The sequence below is a fragment of the Triticum dicoccoides genome, chromosome 2B (genome assembly GCF_002162155.2).
Source record: "Triticum dicoccoides isolate Atlit2015 ecotype Zavitan chromosome 2B, WEW_v2.0, whole genome shotgun sequence".
Lineage (NCBI taxonomy): Eukaryota > Viridiplantae > Streptophyta > Magnoliopsida > Poales > Poaceae > Triticum > Triticum dicoccoides.
The window spans coordinates 630,307,584-630,313,820 of record NC_041383.1 but is presented as its reverse complement, the minus strand read 5'-3'; positions in this window follow the sequence as shown (position 1 = coordinate 630,313,820).

Below are 6,237 nucleotides of genomic sequence, written 5' to 3'. Positions count from 1 at the left end.
TCAAATAAAATAGCAATAAAATCCAAATAAAATATTTATTTGCTTTTATTATTTTTTCTCCAATATTTCTTTTATTTTGGAGAAGTCATATTATCTCCTCATTTATTTTTATATTGGAAATATATTCGGAGAGAAAATAATTAAAACCAAAATGATCCTTGTTTTGATATTTGAGAAAATTCAAATATGAAAATCGTGAAATCCCCAACTCTCTCCATGTGTCCTTGAGTTGCTTAGGATTTTCTAGGATCGCAAAACCAAATGAAATAAAATATGATATGCATGAATGACCTATGTATAACATTCCAAATTGAAAATTTGGAATGTTACAAACCTACCCCCCTTAAGATGAATCTCGTCCTCGAGATTTCGAGTTGGCTAAAAAACATGTGTGGGTGGTCTTTGCGTAGATCGTCCTCTCGTTCCCCGGTAGCTTCATCCTCTGTATGGTGGCTCGACTGAACTTTGCAAATCTTGACAACTTTGCTGCGAGTGACTCGGCTGGCAAACTCGAGAATCTTGACAGGTTTCTCCTCATAGGTCAGATCACTGTCCAACTGAATTGCTTCCAGGGGCACTGTGTCTCTCAGAGTAATATCGGCCATCTCTGCATGGCACTTCTTCAACTGGGAAACGTGAAACACATCATGAACTCCTGACAGTCCTTCGCGTAACTCCAACTTGTAGGCAACCTCTCCCATGCGTTACAAAACATGGTACGGTCCCACAAATCTCGGGGCTAACTTTCCCTTAACTGCAAAACATTTAACTCCTCGCAGAGGTGACACTCGCAGATATGCTCTGTCTCCGATTTCATAAACTACGTCCTTGCGTTTTGAGTCTGCATAGCTCTTCTGTCTAGACTGGGCTACCTTTAGTCTGTCTCGAATCACCTTAACCTTCTCTTCTGACTCAAAGAGCTGACGGTCTCTACCTTCATCCCACATCAACGGTGTTCTGCACCTTCGTCCATACAAAGCTTCGAAAGGTGCCATCTTCAAACTGTCCTAGTAACTATTGTTGTATGAGAACTCCGTGTAGGGCAAGTTATCATCCCAACTAGATCCATAATCTAGCGCACAAGCTCTCAACATGTCCTCCAGAATCTGATTGACTCTCTCGGTCTGTCCATCTGTCTACGGATGAAAGGTTGTACTAAACTCTAACCTGGTACCCAAAGTCTGGTGCAGCTGGTGCCAAAACTTTGAAGTGAACTACGTTCCTCGATCTGATACGATGGTCCTCGGAACTCCATGCAGATATGCAATCCTGGTCATATATATCTTGGCCAACTTTGCACTTGTATAGGTGGTCTTTACTGGGATAAAGTGAGCCACTTTAGTCAAATGATCAACTACTACCCAAATAGAATCATATCCCGATCGGGGCCTGGGTAATCCGGTGATAAAATCCATGCCAAGCTTGTCGTGGAATTAACACGCCAGATGTCCTAGCAGAAGGACTTAGTCGTGGAGCCATCGCAACGAGATTAGCTTAAAGGGGTTAAACCGGAACAAAGGACACGGGAAGTTTATACTGGTTCGGCCCCTTGAAGGTAAAAGAGTATGATCCAGTTGTTGTGGGATTGATTGATCTCGATGAGCAGGGAGCGAATTCGCTTTGCCTATCTCTCAAGATGTTATTTTCTTATCCCTGAACCGCCGCCGAGTCGTCCCTTTATATACACAGGTTGACGCCCGGCCGGTTTACAGAGTCCCGAGGCCGGCTCATACAAGTGTTTGGCTCGGTCTCTTCCTTTCCCTAACTTATAATACAAGATATACAACTATGGCAGTTTACAACTATGGGCCCTAATCTGCCTCTGGGCTCCGGGCCTTTAAGCTTTAATAGTAGAGCGCCATCTTCTTGTCTTCATGGGCTTCAATATAGATGAGCGTGAACCGGCCCCTCCTGGGCGGTTTACACTCAGTAGTTATATCATCAACATTAGGCTCCAGATTGATTTGAACCTGTTCATGTCAATCTTCAATACTTAGAAAAATTCCCCGAACATCTTCTTCTGATCCTCGTAAACCGCCATGATGTCTTCTTCCTGTAAACTTTGGTAAACCGCCATGACGTCATCTGCTGAAATCGCAGTAAATCATCATGACGTCATCTCTGTATAAAAAGGTTATAAAGATTCCCTTCATTGATTATCTTCCAAAGATCGAGGCGACAGCTGCGCCCCATTTTACCGCTTCGGCTCCTCGATTCTCATGCTTGCCTACTTTATCCACTCGCCTTATAAATAGGCTCAGGGGTCCTTCCCTTTCCCCTTCTGCACTTCTTCTTCTTCCTCTCAACGCTCAAGCCCGACAGCTCCGCCGCCGCCGTCGACCTTCGAGCACTACATCATCCCTGGCCGCTGCATCAACCTGAACGCACCAGAGATTCACGGTTCTCCTCCGCTGCTCCTGTGAATCCAGTAAGCCTTCTTCCCTCAACCCTAGATCCGTGTTAGGGTTTCGGTGCTCATCTGTGTTCATCAGTGTTCGTCCATGCTTATTGTTTCGCCCTTACTATCTCACTGAATCTAGATCAACTTAACCTTTTTCTTCTGTGGCCAAAGCTTTTAGTTTATTTTGCCTCCGCATAACATCTTTAGGACCACAAACAAGTCTCATCTGGCTCCTTTCTATTCTGCTGTCGCCATTTTAAGGCCTTGATATTTTTTCCTTTCCTGAACTGTGTTAGATCCAAAGTAACAAACCTTAGCTTGTGAAACCTGTTTGTGTAGCGCTTAGTAATTTTCAGATCTGTTGCCCTTCGTGCCACTGTAGGAGGTTTAACATGTAGAAAACGTTAATCCGGCAGGTACCATTAGCCCTCTCGTAAACCACCATCTGTTCTTGAACATCTATCTCCGGTTTAATGTCCACACACGCTTTGATTAAATTCTCCGGTTTGATACCAGTTTGTGCATATCAATCTTGAACCTTGAACCAGCGTTTGCAGTTCCTTTACAGTTTGTCCTCCAAAATGGCCAAGCAATTCTCCTCTTGCAACTGGGTTCCTTCCCGGATCACAGAAACACAACTCAATGGATATGTTTTAACTGGCGCTTTGGCACAGAAAGAAGTCATTCGTTGAAGAGTCCCTGGTGCCGAAAACCCTCCTGAACCTCAAGATGGAGAAGTGGTTGTGTTTACGCAACATCTTCACCGGGGGTTTAGCCCTCCCGGATCATAAAAATTCCGGGATGTACTTGCCAACTTCCAACTCCATCCTCAAGACATTGGACCAAACTCTGTGTCCAACATCTGCAATTTCCAAGTGTTCTGTGAAGTTTACCTTCAAGAAGAACCAGCTGTTGAACTCTTCAGGGACTTCTTCCACTTGAACCGCCGCACTGAGTTTTCTGACGGCCCCAATACTGAACTTGGTGGAGTGTCAATTCAGAAAAGGAAAGAAGTCGATTTTCCTCATGCCAAACATCACAGCCACCCCAAGGACTGTAATCAAACATGGTTCTACTGTCATAACACCGCTCCTGCTGATGAAAACCCTCTGTCGGGTTACCGTGCTCACCATCTCAGAAATGGCCATCCACTACCTCAGCGGATCACTACCAAAGAACGACAAACATATGCGCCTCAACTTGCTAAGATCCGGGCTCTTCTAGGAAACGGTTTAACCAGCATTGACCTCGTTCGTTGCTCGGTTTTGTGGGGCATCCTGCCCTTAAGCCGCCGCACCAGGTTGATGCATGAGTATACCGGGGACGTCAAGGACCCTCAACGGCACCATGAAATACAGATGACTGATGATGAAGTCACTGAGTCCATCAAAAAGATGCTAGATGAGCCAATCGCTGAGTGCGGCAAGACTGGGCTACGTCCCTTTTATGCTTCCAACAAACCGCCAGCGGTAAGAATTTTATCCTTCTGATTTTAATCCGCCTCTTAACATTTTGTCTGATAACCTTTTGTTTATTCTTATAGGCCAAAGATCCCTTCTGGAAGAGGAAAACTCAAGATAAACCGGCAAAAGCGCAGGACAAACCGGCGCGGGCTCCTCGTGGCAAGAGCAATGCCACAAAGAAGCCAGCCAAGAAGAAAATCGATGAGTCCTCTGATCCACCCGAAGATGTTGATGATTCGGAACAAGAGGTAGAACTTGACTCCCTCAGTTCATTTCTCGTACATCTTATTGACAATGACCATTAACAGGATGATGCAGAAGCAAGCCGTGCTGACCATCTAGAGGTAATCTCCCTTTCCACCAATTCTGATCTTGTGCTAGTAAGAAAAATCTGTTGCGCAGTCCGGAAAGTGAAATGTTCACATCCTTTCACTCATTTGGATCCACAACACCCTGAAGCTCGTCGTACAACCCGGCATAGTGGCCAGCAAGTCACTTCTTCCGGTTTACAGGACACTCCAATCCGGAAGCGCCGTGCAGAGGTCTCTCATAATTCTAACAATTCATATCCCTTGGCGGGTTACTTCCGATACCCTCTTAATCCGTCTGACTCAAATTATCAGGTAACTTCCAATTCATCCTCTGGCGATTCATCAACCACGCAAATGCCTCCCCTCAAGACCGTCCCTGGGTAAGTATAATAACTTTAGCTTTTGCTTTCTTGCGTAGGTTTACCATATTAATCCTCTATTGCCAATTTGCAGCGCCAAAGCCCGATTTAGCAAGAAGGCGAAAACAAATGCTCCCACTGATGAGATTGAACCGGAGAGAACCTCAGAAGGTGCCGGTGGAGATGCTGATATTGCTATGGATGATCCCACGCCACAAGGTCAGGACACTGATGTTTATCCGCCAGAAGCTAACCCGACGAGCCCTCATGTCAATCCGCCAAGCCCGCATGCCAATCCTCCAAGTCCAACTGCTGATCCGCCGAGCCCGGCCAAGGCCTCAGATAAACCGGCAAGCCCAAATACAGCAACTGATGATGTTGTGATTACTGGGGTTGGCCATACTTCTCCTGGTAATCCTGTCGCTTTGTCAAATGATAGTGCCAAAGTACAATCTGCTGCCGAAGAGAAAGGCAAGTGGAAGACTGATGTGTCAAGTTATGGTCATCTCCCCGCTCAAGAACTTCACTCTGGATACCTAAAACGCCTATATACATGCCGTGACTACGAGGCTGGTTTGGTCAACTTGATGAAGGAGCATTATGAGGTAACTTCCAAACACTTTGGAAATTTTCTTTGCACTGTATATCAACTCCATTGTAGCCCCCAAGGGCCGATTTATCTCTTCAAGATGAACCTGGACTTTAAATAAAAATACTTTCAACTGTGTAGCCTTCAAGGGCCGGCTTATCTTTTCAAGATGAACCGGGACTTTCTGTTCAAAACCTGTCATTGTTGAATTCCTTCACCTTTGATTTTTCTGATAAATTATGCATTAGCCCCCAAGTGCCAAGATTAATACTTGTATTGAGCCTTGGGACTTTGAATGATAGTCAAAAATAAAAAGCAATCCGCACTAGCCCCCAAGTGCCAAGTGTATAACTTGTTATGTGCTTGGGACTTTGAGAAAAAAATCTTAACACCATCATCTGTCTTTTGCAGGCTGACTTAGGCAACAAAGATTCCCAGATTGCCGATCTTCAGGAGAACATCAAATCACAGCAAGCAGAAACCTCCAAGGCCAAAGATGAACTGAAGGGCGCTTTGACTGCTATGGAGCAATTGAAGGATGGTTTCAAAAGTGGGCGGGCGGATTGGGAAACAGAAAAAGCTTCTCTTTTAAAGCGGGCTGAAGATGCCGAATCAGCTCTTAAACCGGTGGCAGAGGAGCTAACTGGGCTAAAGCATCAAGTCAATGCTATGACTTCAGCAATATTTGGTAAGTACTCTTTGTAATCATCCTCCTTAAACATTTTTTGAGTTGCCGGTTTATTAGCCAATTATTAAACCGTTTGCAGGTAGTCGTGTTGCTCATCTGGGGTCAGACATGCGGATGAAGTTGGAAGCAGCCTACACATTGATAGAACAATTGTATGCTGGTGCTCAACGAGGCATCTGTGCAGCCTCCTTCAACAAACTGGCACCAACCTTGATCAAAGATACATTGACCAAATTATCTATGACCCCGGTCCAGATGGAAGAGGTAAAGCGATCTGCTGGAAGGGCTGGCGCTTTAACAGCACTGACTCGGGCCAAAGCTTGGATTGCTGATCTTGATCCGGCAGATATCGCAAAGGGCTATCCTGGCAACAGGAAGATGGATCAGACTTTGATAATGAAGCCCTCAAAGCTTTGACCAAAGAGA